The sequence below is a fragment of the Neoarius graeffei genome, chromosome 1 (assembly GCF_027579695.1).
Source record: "Neoarius graeffei isolate fNeoGra1 chromosome 1, fNeoGra1.pri, whole genome shotgun sequence".
NCBI lineage: Eukaryota > Metazoa > Chordata > Actinopteri > Siluriformes > Ariidae > Neoarius > Neoarius graeffei.
The window spans coordinates 82,535,536-82,549,435 of NC_083569.1; the positions used below are offsets into that span (position 1 = coordinate 82,535,536).

At 43.3% G+C, this 13,900-nt stretch overlaps 1 pseudogene; it reads left to right on the forward strand.

Annotated features, from left to right (window-relative positions):
* LOC132897728 (butyrophilin subfamily 1 member A1-like) overlaps positions 1 to 13,900 on the forward strand; it is a 115,426-nt pseudogene that overhangs the window by 22,844 nt on the left and 78,682 nt on the right.

Here is a 13,900-nt window from a genome sequence, read left to right on the forward strand (position 1 = left end):
TGAAAACTATGAGTGGTGTGGTATTGAAAATTGGTAAATGTGTTGATTAAGTAATGTATATATGCCTTTTGATACTAAGAAATGTGAAGATTTTTAATTTTTAGCTCACCTGGACCAAAGGTCTGGTGGGTTTATGCCATGGGCTGCTGAGGTCAGTGTAAAGAGGTAGGGTTGGTTTCCTGCAGCAGAACTTGAAAAATGTGACAAATCATATCTTGAAACTTGGTATATAGTTGGTATATAGGGCAGGGATATAGATGACTCTGTCTTCTTGTTTTCTTTGTACTTGTATCAGTTAAATAAAGGTTCATGTGAATTAACAAATCAAGAGATCTAGTAGACAAGTTGATGATTTTGATGAGGAAATTAGTGAAAATAGTTCTGTTTTATGTATAGTGTCACACTTCATAGTATTATCTTTGATTGTGTCAAGAACAGTGTTTAAACTGAAAATGAGCATATAATAATTACCTCTATGGGGTTAACAGTTTAACATGATTTGAATATATTTACAGCAGTACTTTTTGTTTATTGTCTATAGCTCAGGGAAGCCACCCAGTGATCATGATGGAGAGTTATGATCACTCAGGAGGGATTAATCTAGTGTGTGAGTCCAGAGGCTGGAAACCTGAACCTGAGGTTGTGTGGCTGGACAGAGAAGGAGCCGCTCTACCTGCTGAAGATACACAAATACACAGAGACACCGAGACCTTCAGTGTGAAAAGCCACATCACTGTTTATGATTATAGTGACTCCAACAGATATTATTGCAGACTTCTCCAAGAACATCACATGATGGAGACAGAGGTCATCATTAATAGTAAGTGTCTATGATTAAAAGCTCTTGTATTTATACTGTAAGATTCTACTGTAATTATTACAGATGAACACTATTTTTGCATTATTATTATTCCTGTATATCTAGATATTTTGCTACAGTTCTATCAGTAAGAGTGTGTTTTGTAGTTTTCAAGTTCTTTACAAATTCTTACACAGTTTTTTAAAAATATCTTCAACACTAATCTTGGTTTAATTTTAGGTAAAGTCTTTGATGCTTGGAGGTGGGTTGTCGGCATTTCAGTTTCAGCATGTCTTCTTGCTGTTGGATTGATAGTAACTGCAGTTATCTGTTACAAGAAAGGTAATATTTAAATAATTTTCCTTCATAACATCTCTAGATTAAATTATACTGTAGTTATACCATAGCTTTGATCCACAGATTCCCAGCCCTGGTCCTGGAGAACCCCCTGTCCTACACATTTCAATGTTTTTCCTGCTCTAACACACTCCCTTTAACTCAGGAAGGGCTGTTAATGAGCTGATTGTCTGGATCAGGTGTGTTAGAGCACAGAAAACACTAATATGTATAGGACAGTGGGTTCTCCAGGACCAGGATAAAGAACTTGTGCTTTAGTCAGCAGTCCAGTTTTTCCATGAGCTAATATACGAGTGTACTAGTGAACTCCAGCCTACATTCAGCAATAATCAGGAGCTGGAAGAACTGTGAGTAGAGAGCATGTTGTTGTGTCTGTCAGCACTGCATGCTACTGCTGCTGATCCTCCGCGTAATCATGCCACTGCCACAGTGGGCAGCTCTGAAGTTTCTCAGCACAGCAGTCACAGTGTTGCTGCTCAGTGCTTCTGTGGCTGAGTGTATTATGGATGTAGTACTGCAGACTTATTAAAGAGCTGCAGACAGAGAAATCCAGGAAACAGAATTTAAAGAGAATATGAGCTTCAAAAACAAAACAAAACTGAAGTCTAAACACAAAATAGTAGAACAAAAAAATTTAACAGTAAAGCCACAACTGAATTCACAGAGAATTTCAGCAAGGCTTCAGACAGGAGGGGCTGTGGTTAATATGGTTACTGGATATAAGAAATCTGTTAGTGAATGAGCTTCACCTTTACCTCCCCTTTAGTCCTATTAGTGACTATGATAGGTGAGGTGGTATATTGTGCGGCTCGTGTGACAGTAGTGTGGCAGCACTGGCTATTAAAAGGGCTGGAGCAATAAATTTTGCAGATTTGAGCAAAGTTACAGCTTTACAATGACATAAATGTTGAAATAAAAACATCTAATTTTCATTTTCCAGTGTCTCAGACTGCCAAATTCCAACATGCTCTCAATCTCTCGGGTTGTTGTTTAACAAAGTAGAAAGCTTTCAGTTTCCTCCATAAAATGACAGATATTGTGTGTGTGTGCGTGCGTGTAAGACAGAGAGACAGAGGAGAGAGAGAATGATGAGAGAATGACTATAATGTTGCCATGTGTCATTCATTACTAAATCATTGTATTTGTTGGCAAACTGCTGTGGTATAAGCAGAATAACACACTCATTAATTTTGTATAACAGCACAATCTGTCATTTTATTTCTCAAGCAATATATTATGACATAATTTGTACAAAAAATTATACAAAATAGAAAGATACTTAAAGTGTTTCTCAGTTTTTCAGGAGATCACTGTGCAGTTCTGTTTTATATTTAATCAGTAACTTGCAGAAACAAAGCAGGAGTGAATGAATAGTGCTACATTAACAGTTATACAGTTAGTTCCAGGTCACTAATTTGACTGCAAAAGCAGCGTTCCAGAAGAACCGATATTTAGTATAACAACACTGGGACATTTCATTGTTTCTGTCACTCCACTTCTCTGTGTTCATTACATAAAATTACAATTCTAGCAACAGGTCATTACACTGAAGCCATAATTTTCAATAATGATGTTTACACATTTCTTTTCAAGCATTACAAATTCAGGTTGAGTTTCTACTGACTCTGATTTCACTCCATAGAGGCTTCTGTAAGAAGAGTAGAGACACAAACACATCACTCACAATACATTAAATGACTTGTTTTCTCTATCAGTGTCATAACTGACCTGTAACATCATGTTCCACTGTGTGAAGTGTGTGTCATCATTTAACAAATATATAACATCAGAGGACACTTACATTTCATAACTGCAATCTGATGTGTTGGTCATTTTCTTTATCACTGTATTACACTGCTTCATCTATTTACACTTTTATTTATACAGAATTTACACAAAATACTCAAAACTATTTTATCTGTTTCAGCCTCAGAGCTCCAAAAGGCAAAGACAGATGCAGGTGAGAATAAACTTTTTGCTTTAAAATCAGACTGAATATTTAATCAACTGTAAGATAATAAAAGTCTGTAAAAAGTCTAGACATAAAAAGAAATGCTCTGTGTGTGTGTGTGTGTGTGTGTGTGTGTGTGTGTGTGTGTGTGGTCTGAAAGGAATTACATTAAAGAGACATCAATTACTGGATACGAATGATATTTTACATGCAGCATTAACTGTACTGTAAACTACATGGTCAAAAGTATGTGGACACCCCTCCTATTTCAGCTGTTTCAGCCGCACTCATTACTAACAGCTGAATAAACTCAAGCCCATAGCTGTACAATCTCCACAGACAAACACTGGCAGTAGAATGGGTCGGACTAAAGGCCAATTTATGCTGACAACCCAGTCCTCGCAGATAGCATCGCAGACAGTGTCTGCGTAGCCCCCCCACCTTCGCAGACGCTCTGCGCGCACCTCCCAAAAATTGTGACCACCGCAGAAGCCTCGCAGACAGCGTTGCAGACAAGAGGGCTCTGATTGGTCCACTCTACATCCGCTGTACACGTACTTCCGCTTCCCTCTTTCCCGGTTTGGTTTGTTTTCACGACCGGCATTTTTAAAAACACGAGCGAAGATGGAGCAGCATGAAGAGCGGTTGATTGAGGAAGTACGTACATCTATACGACTCCAGTTCTAGTCATTATAAAAAAAAAAAGTTCTAGTCATTATAAGTAACCGGAGGATAAACACTCCACTAACCACACCCACCAACTACTCCTAGCGACTTCGCGCCCCCTTGCGTTGTGCCGGTGAATAACATCGTGCACGCCTATTACTCCCCGCTCAACGATAAATTACAACTGTCTGCGAAAAGCTATCTGCGAAAGCCTTGTCGCAAGAGCATGCAGAGGCCTTAAAGAGCTCATTGACTTTAAACATGGCTCTGTCAGAAGATGTCACCTTTACCACAAGTCAGTCTGTGAAATTTCTGCTCTACTAGATTTGCCTCAGTCAACTGTAAAGATATGTTCACACTAGCGAGCAATAAAGCGACAGACAGGCATTCATGTTCTCTATACACAGCAGGGTTGGAAATTGACTTTTTTATCCACCTGCCACTGTGGCTGGTGGACTCCAAAACCTATCAGTCACTCTTATTTATTTATTTATACCAGCCACTTTGTTTTAAGTGAAAGTGTGTAACTGCATGTGAAAAATACAGTAAGAGCTACAATATCCAAGCATGATTATTTAGGTAAATACACTATTGTATTTCACAAGTTAAATATTTAAAATGGAGGAAAAAAGGTCAGCATTTTGATGTTAGTTGCATTTGATGAGTTGGGCAGATTTAAAACACACACACACACACACACACACTACTAACCATTCACTGGACTCTCTGTTGTTGGCTTTTCTCATTGTTGCATTATTTCTTTGTATATGCTACTTTTATTTATCCACCACTGTGGCTGGTAGATGGAGCAAATGAATGAATGCTACCTAACAATAATAATCATAATTGTAGCCCCCTCACTCAATCCCTATTTTATTAACACAACCCTGGTGAGTACACACTCTACCCCTTAACATGCATGAAAATCCCTCACCTTTCGGCGAAATTCGCCGTTTTGAAACCAAAATGGGTGACCTACGTGAATCGTGTAGATCCGATGTGAAAAAAAAATTGGGGGGGGGGGGATCGCTTCGCACCCATAGACAGTTTGTGACGGTTTGCACCTCCTCCTCCTGCTTTGATATTGACGCCATAGCGACGAATACATTTCGCTGCGAAGGGCAAGTGGCATCATTTCGCGCCTCTTCTCCTGCTGGCCAGAGCATGCACACATCAGTCAGAGTGCAGACCAGACCGCTGGAAGCTGGATTGAGTCATCGGACTGAATTTCCTACTTTTTTCAAACTTTCCTGATTTGCCATCAAAACAAACAAAACTTCCGGCTTGATTACGTCAGCATTCGAAAGAGGGCGCGCGCGTCTTTTGACAATCCCTGTGTCCGAAATTGCTTGCTACTCACTATATAGGGCACTGTATAGTGGAGACGCCATTTTGTAGTGCTGTCCGTGCTGAAAGAAATCAAATTAAAAGTCTCAAATTTGATTTAATAAAAGACAGCAGCAAAGAAGAAAGTATTCAGCCTTGATTTAAAAAGAGCTGAAAGCTGCAGGTACTTCCATATCTTGGCAGGCTGAGTGGTATGCTGGGGCACCTCTTGCCAGCAGACCAGGATATCCAGAGGGAACTTGTGCGGTTCAGTGTTGGCCTGACCATCCCCAGCTTCAAGGAGGGAGAGAGCATCGTGGAGTGGTGGGGTCATGTCTTCGACAAACCAGACAAGTGCCCCTCCCTGGGTGCACTGGTTAAGTGTTGCCTCTCCATCTTTCATGGACCTAGAGTCGAGTCCTCATTTAGTCTGATGAATGATGTAATTGATCAAAGGAGTGGCAACATGAATGTGGAAACATTTAATGCAATACAGACGGTCAAGTACACGCTGATGTCCAGGGGGAAGACAGCTATGCAGCTCTTTAGAAGGGAGGACGTGAAGTTTGGGGAAGTGGACAGAACATTGTGCAAGAACATTAACTCTGCAGCAGCCACATACAAACACCAGCAAAGGGTGAACAAGGAGGAAAAGCAGCAGCAGCAGAGCAAGGATGGCTCTCAAGCAACTTGCAGTGCTCAGCAGGCCAAGAAACAGACTGCTGAAGGAGAGAAGCGGGCAAGGCTGAAACATGTGGCAACTCGGCGAAAGTGGGCCATGGAGACACTGGTGGTCCAGGCAAATAAAATGAAAAAAATGATCACTATTCCTTGTGTGTTCTCCACTTTCTTTGTTCTATTATTCGCATTTTTTTCCAGGGCATAATTTCACTATAACTACATGTATTTGTACTGTATGTCCTTGTGCAAATGTCAATACAGTATACTTAGTAAGGAGGCTATAATATTTATTCTGGGAGAGGACCCCCCCAAACAAAATAAAACAACACCAGAGGCCACGTCACCACTCGCGCACCCTTCTCACCTTTTTCACCCCGACCCGTTTTCATGCCTGCCTTAAACACATTTTAGCATGGATGAGGAATAGGTGATGGCTACAAAAATAAAACTGGGAATTGTGTACAACATATGATTCAAACCGAGGTGCAAAAGGCCCAGTTAGCTTATAACTTAGCTATACTGTATGTGTGAGCTTTAACTCCCATGCTTCATACTTATATATGGGCCTGTAATGTTCCACATAAATCAGATGACCTTACAATGAAATGACTTACCTCACTATTTAACATGAATCACTCTCACATACACACAGGGATTGCAAAAATATATCAGTATTTATTTTAGAAACCCCCAAACAAATGAAATAAGCAAATGAAAATAGTAACAGTATTACCCGGGATTTTCTAACTCAGTCTATGGTAGCATGTTTGTTGGCGCGCTGTTGGAGCTCATAAGTAACCCTCAGTTGGAGAATAGTTAGTACTCACAGTCCCTTGGAAACTCAGAAAGATGGTACAGTCCATTCAAGACTGCCATACACAGCCAGCAGGAGGGAGAAGAAACCTCGGTCCACGTGTAGAAAGGCCCTGGAAAATTCCAGGCTTCCTAATGGCGCCTGACGCAGCAAATTCCAGGCTTCCTAATGGCGCCTGACTCAGCTCTCCTCCACTCTCAAACGTCTCCTAACATGGCCTCGCTCCGCTGGTAAAAGTCACACTGAGTCGCAATCCCACTAGGTTTTAATCTTCCAAAATAAAACAGTCTTTTTAACAGTATTTTAACAATAAAATTGAGCTTAAGGGTATTTTTACTCTCTTCTTTTTCCTCCTCGTGTTTCTCCTCACCCTGACTCATCTTTTTTTTTTCTCAACCAAACCCCCGCCCCTCACCAAATCCGATAGGTCAGAAGTCTATCCCAAACTTGTTTGATTGACATCTGTATATCCAATGCACCAAACAGAAACGGACATGATAGGTTCAAGGTCTGCTCTAAACGTGGGATATTTGAATACTTTAACCAAAATACACAGTTTTCTCTTTTAATGCACAAAATAAATCACAAATAATAAATCACGCGACAAAAGGATACACTAGAATTAGTAGGGCGCTACACTCTCCCCGACTAAAACTGTCATGTCCTCATGACATGCAAACATAAATCTCATCCCCTGCATTTTACAGTTTTCACAGACACTTATATACTGTCTTTAACCCATCCACATGTAAAAAGTACTTCTATACCTTTTGACAGGAAACACTATCATTTTGACCTTTGACCTCTATACGGACAATCCCATATGTATTGACTGCAACTGAAGTCGGGTTTCCCAGGGAGTCATAGGTCAGTCTAGGCGGAACCCTTGTCTGTCTCTGAGGTCTGTCACCCAAATTTATGTCAGTGTCTCGATTGTCCACAGTTTGACCTGGGGTAAGGGTATCAGGGTTTGTCTCTCTCAGTCTCAGTATTCTGTTCAACTGTACTGCTGGGAGATCTCTCAACTTCAACAGTTAACTGTTCCTCTGGAATTTCACTTAATGCTGTAGGTGCCTGAGCACTGCTCTCCTTAACATCAGAGACTCCTGAGACTGCCGCCGAAATATCTAAATCCAGGCCAAAAGGTTCAGAGCATAGTTTTTGATCTCTCTCCTCACTGGACGGATGTGGTGCAAAATAGTCATACCATACACCAATATCATCCTCTTCCGATTCCGACTCGGAGTCAACTCTATTTTCCTCTTTGTGAGCTGATGAGTACAAGGGTTTGGCCTTTACATTTCTTTGAGCCTTGAGCCGTTTGCTTGTCCTTTTTTTATTAGACCCAGTTTTCTCTGTATTCTCACTTGTCTGCAAATTCACCTCTTGACCAATGGGCAGAATGTGATTTCGGTGGAGAACCTTTTCAGGACCAGAGCCATCTTCTGGCGTCAGCTTGAACACTGGCAACCCAGGAAATTGATGTGCCACAATGTATGGAGTGGATTTCCAACGATCAGCCAATTTTTGTTTTCCAGTCAGTCCAAAGTTTCTGATCAAAACCCTGTCTCCTGAAACAAGTGGACAGAAACAAACTCTCTGATCATAACGCTTCTTATTTCCTTCGGCTTTCTTTTCTGACTTACTCTCAGCCAACTGAAAGGCAGCTTGAAGTTCACGTCTCAGGTTTTTGACATAGCGCAAGTAGGACTTGGTGGACGTTCCATCACTCGAGATTCCAAATGTCAAATCCACTGGCAATCTTGCCTCTTGACCAAACATGAGAAAATATGGTGTATAGAGGGCTACCGCATGACTTCACTGCGCCGCTAGATTTTGTTAGGCGCCATATTGGAAGACCAAGTACATGCACTCACAATATAAAACAAAGTACAAGCAAGAGTAAAGGGACACGATGGATGATAAATCTGGTTATGTGAGTACATTACCAGCTGCAGAAAGGGCATGGTATGTGGAGAAACTGGCTGTGATTGATGGGTTTGACCCATATGATAAGACTCGCAGCAAGGGAGAATGGAAACATAAGGAGGACCTGACACCAATTCTGCCATCTGTTTGCTACCCAGACATTGTAAACTATTTGTTGTTTACACCCAGTGCCTACACTGCTGATGACTTGAAAGCTTACAAAGGGCTACAGGCTTACAATTATGTTGTTAGTGGCTTGGTTCGTGATATTACAGCTGTTGTTAAGAATAACCTACACATAGTTATGGCCAAAGTAATCTTGTTGATATTTATCTTTTAATAATATATCTTTTCAGTTGAAAAATTAATACTTTTTGTTACTATTAAGGTATCCATAATTTAGGTTAATTTATCCAAATTATACATATGTATTTATGATATGTCTACACAACAACTATGCTTTATTTATATAATAGGAGGGAGAGCAAGCCCCAAATCATCCTAAATTATTATTATTATTATTATTATTATTATTATTATTGATAATAAATTGTAGAAGTCTGGGAGGCTTGCTCCTCATACAGTTATCAACTTGGGGCCAATTTAGCATGTTTTAAATCTGAATTTCTTGCGTTTGCTTACCTCAGTGTCCGCAGATCATGCACAGACTTATCCATTATATCCACAGTTTTTTGCCAAGTCTCACACAGGTTTCTTTCAAGTCTACTGTTGGGCCAATAAATCATAAATAAAACAGCTCAGATTTGTTTAAGTAGTTTGCCACTCCACTTTATTCTCGTGGGTTCACATACCGCTGCCATTATTTCCCCCTAATCACGAGTTTGTTGGTCTTCCAAAATGGCGCAGGGTCTGTTTACTTCCGGTTTCGGGTGACGTCAGTGAAATCCCTCTATAGCTGGTCGTCTCATTCACTGAGCAACTGTAAGCATGAACTAGATGACTTAGGTGCTTGCTCCATTTACTTTTCTCATGCACATCAAGAGTTCCAAGCATGTCAAGTAGCGTTCTGTTGAACCGCTCAGGTTGGGGATCACCCTGGGGGTGATAGGGTGTTGTTCTAGATTTCCTTATGCCCAACATGTTCAAAAGTTCCTGAATGAGCCTACTTTCAAAATCCCTGCCCTGGTCTGAATGCACTCTTTTTGGTAACCCATAGTGAACGAAATATTGTTCCCAGAGCACCTTAGCGACTGTTGCGGCTTTTTGATCTTTTGTGGCAAACACTTGGGCATACTGAGTGTAGTGGTCAGTAATTACCAGCACATTGCAGATGTTCGTGGAATCAGGCTCAAGTGACAAAGTCCATGCAAACAAGATCCATTGGTCCGCTACTGTGGAGGTGAGAAAGCTCAGCAGCTATTTTTGGTAACGTCTTTGAATACATCTTGGACAATTTTTACAGTGCCTCTCAACCTGTGTTTTCATCCTAGGCCAATAAAACCTCCCTCGGACCAGACCATAGGTCTTGTCGAAACCCAAGTGGCCACATTGATCATGCAGAGACTGAAGCACAGTTTTTCTGAACTCTTCCGGAAGCAACAGCTGCTGTCGCAATGGCTTATTGGGTGGTTTGCTAATGCGGTACAGCACTGACTCTTTGATCTTTAACTTCTCCCATTCTTTGAGCAACAATGCCACATCTGGATGTCTTCCCTTGTCAGCACTCCCTACTTCCCCCTGGCTAACTGCACACCAAACTTCTCCAATGCAAGGGTCTTCCTGCTGGGAATGAGAAATCTGTGCATTTGTCATATTGGGTAGCTTGTGTGTAGACAGAGAGGATAGACTACAATATGCTTTGGGCACTGCATGCTTGGAGGAACCTAAACTGTCAATGGCTCTGTGGGGTTTGTGACGATGGGGACCAACTGAAGTCATACGACAGAGCTTTAACTGCAGAGGTGGGCATGCACTTCTCTGTCTCATTGACACTATGAGGGCGCCTGGACAATGCATCGGCATCAATGTTCTGATTTCCTGGACGATACTTCAAACTAAAATCATATGTCGACAGTTCAGCAAGCCAGCGATGCCCTGCTGCGTCCAGCTTAGCTGTAGTTAGAACATAGGTTAGTGGATTATTGTCGGTTTGAACTTCAAATTTGGCTCCATAGAGGTAGTCATGCAGCTTGCTGGTGACAGCCCACTTTAAGGCCAAAAACTCGAGTTTGTGTGTCGGATAGTTCTTTTCGGATGGAGTGAGACTTTGGCTCACAGATGCAATTGGGCGTAAACTATCTTCTTGGTCCTGATAGAGGACACCCCCTAAACCTTCTCTGCTTGCATCAACATGTAGCACATAAGGTAGACCTGGGTCTGCGATTGCTAAGATGGGTGCCTCAGTAAGCCTCTTCTTCAAAGTCTCAAATGCTTCTTCACAGGGTGTATCCCACCTAGAACCAAAAGGTTCCAAAGGGTGGAACCATGGCTTTGTTTTTTTTTCTGTCTCTTCAGTTTTGTTTGCCTTGTCATCTTTTACAGTCTTTGTCCCTTTCCTTGACTTCCCACCCATGATGCAGCCATGAAGCAACTGGTTGAGTGGATGACATACTCTGGAAAAATCTTTGACGAACCTTCTGTAATAGCCACAGAAACCAAGGAATGAGCGCAGAGCAGTGATATTTTTAGGACGTGGCCAAGACTTAACAGCTTCGACCTTTGAAGGGTCTGTGGCGATGCCATCACTGGACACTATGTAGCCAAGGTAGGTGACTGAGGGGCAGCAAAACTGACATTTATCCAAGGACAGCTTTAATCCTTCCTCTTTAAGGCGATCCAGCACTTTCAGAAGGCTCTGCTCGTGTTCCTCCAGTGTTCTCCCGAAGACGATAACATCATCTAGGTACACCAATACCTCGAAGGAGATTCATATCACCTACTGTTCTCTCCATGACCCATTGAAATGTAGCTGGAGCTCCACAAATCCCTTGCGGCATCCGCTCAAACTGATAAAATCCGACTGGGCAGATGAAGGCCGTTTTTTCTTTATCAGCTGCACTCAAAGGGATCTGGTAGTAGCCACTTCGGAGATAAAGCACACTAAACCACCGGCTACCACTTAAGCAGGACAGAGCATCTTCCACTCTGGGGACAGTGTATTGGTCAGGGATTGTTCTCTTGTTTAATGTTCTGTAATCCACACACATACGTATGGTTCCATTTTTCTTGCGCACAACAACAAATCGGTGACGCATAGGGACTCCTGGACTCAGAAATGATTCCAGCCCCTTTGAGTTCATGGATGTGTTTCCTAACGTCATCTATATCATGAGGAGGTAAGCGTCTAGAATGTTCTCTGAAGGGTTGGTCATCTGTTACCCTAATGGTGTGCTCTGTGGACTTAGCACAACCAACATCAAATTCACTGCAGGAGAAAACCTCCTTTCTCTCCATCATCTTTTGACACAGTCTCTCCTTCCACTCAGGAGGCACAGGTGAGCTACCAAAGTTAAAGGAGGATGATGACAGCTCCGACGTAGAGGGTTTAGGCTTCTCCTTCACAAGGACTTCCTTCACTACATCCACAGGAAACAAATGGGTGATGGGCGTTCAATGCTTTTGTTAGGGTTTTGCTGGGATTCGAACCTGGTTCGTTGGTGTGATGATCCAGCAAACCCCCACTAGGCCACCAGGGGAATGACTCAAATGCAGAGGTGTGAGGCGGAAGTAGAAAAGTAACAAAAGGTTTATTAATACTATGTACACTATATACAATCCAGGGCAAAACAAAAAAAAACAAAAACAAAGAGTATAATTCAAAAAGAAAAAAGCAAAGATGCAAAAGCTCAGAAGATCCACAAAACACAGTACAAAGGAAACTGGAGATAAACATAACAGCACAAAGACTCCGTGACAAGAGGACTGAACTCAGGGGTATAAATACACAAACTAATTAAGGACACAGGTGAAGATAATTAGGACTAACAGGCAATTAACAAAAAAAAAACACAAAACACAGGAACAGTGGCGGCCTCTAGAGGCCAAAATAAATATGACACGAAAAGGAAATAACAGCGGCCTCTAGAGGCCAAAACAGTCCAAGTCCTAACAGGACCCCCCCCCAGGAGCGTCTCCTGACGTTCCCAGGGCGATCCGGATGGGCCGAATGGAAGTCCCGACACAGTTCTTTATCCAGGACATCCCGAGCAGGAACCCAGCAGCGCTCCTCAGGACCATAGCCCTCCCAGTCCACCAGATATTGCAACCCGCCGCGGACCCGGCGGGAGTCAAGCAGGCGATGCACAGTGAACACAGTCTGCCCCTGGAAGATGCGGGGGGGTGGGGGGTTCCTAGGGGCAGGGGCATACGTAGACGTCAGTACAGGCCGCAACAGGGAAACATGGAAAGTGGGGTTGATCCTCAGAGTCCGGGGCAACTGAAGCCGGTAGGAGACAGGGTTCACCCTGCGCACCACCTTGAAGGGGCCAATGTAGCGAGGAGCAAGCTTGCGGTTCTCCACCCGCAGCGGAAGGTCCTTAGTGGACAGCCAAACCCGCTGCCCAGGGCGGAAAGTGTGTGCAGGTCTTCTGTGTCGGTTGGCCTGAGTCTGGTTGGTTCTGGAGGTCTGTATGAGGGTCTTCCTGACCTTGCTCCAGGTCTTGCGACACCGTCTCACATATTGGTTGACCGAGGGCACCCCCGCGTCCTCCTCCTGGTCCGGGAACAGAGGTGGCTGGAACCCGAATTGGCACTGGAATGGCGACAGCTTGGTGGCTGATGACTGCAGGGTGTTGTGGGCGTACTTTGCCCATGGCAGCCAGGTGCTCCACGATGTCGGGTTATCCATAGCCAGGCCTCGCAGGGTGGTTTCCAGGTCCTGGTTGAGCCTCTCCGTCTGACCATTGGACTGTGGGTGAAACCCAGAGGAGAGGCTGGCAGTGGCTCCGATGACCTTGCAGAACCCGTGCCACACTCGGGAGGAGAACTGGGGCCCTCGGTCTGAGACAATGTCCTGTGGAAGACCAAAGACTTGGAAGACATGATTAAATATAAGTTTCACTGTTTCAAGAGCAGAGGGGAGTTTGCACAGAGGTATGAAGCGGCAGGCCTTGGAGAATCTGTCAACAATGACCAAAATGACCATGTTACCTTGTGACTCAGGGAGACCCGTGATGAAGTCGACTGCCACGTGGGACCAGGGACGCCGGGGAATGGTCAGAGGATGCAGGAGACCCTGGGGACACTGTCGTGGGTTCTTGGTTCTGGTGCAAACCTCACAGGACAGGACAAATGACCTTACTTCCTGCTCCATGTTAGGCCACCAGAAGCGTCTTTTCAGGAAGTCCAGGGTCCTCCGAGCTCCCGGGTGGGCGGTGAGAGGGGAAGAGTGACCCCACTGGAGAACCTTGGCCCGGGC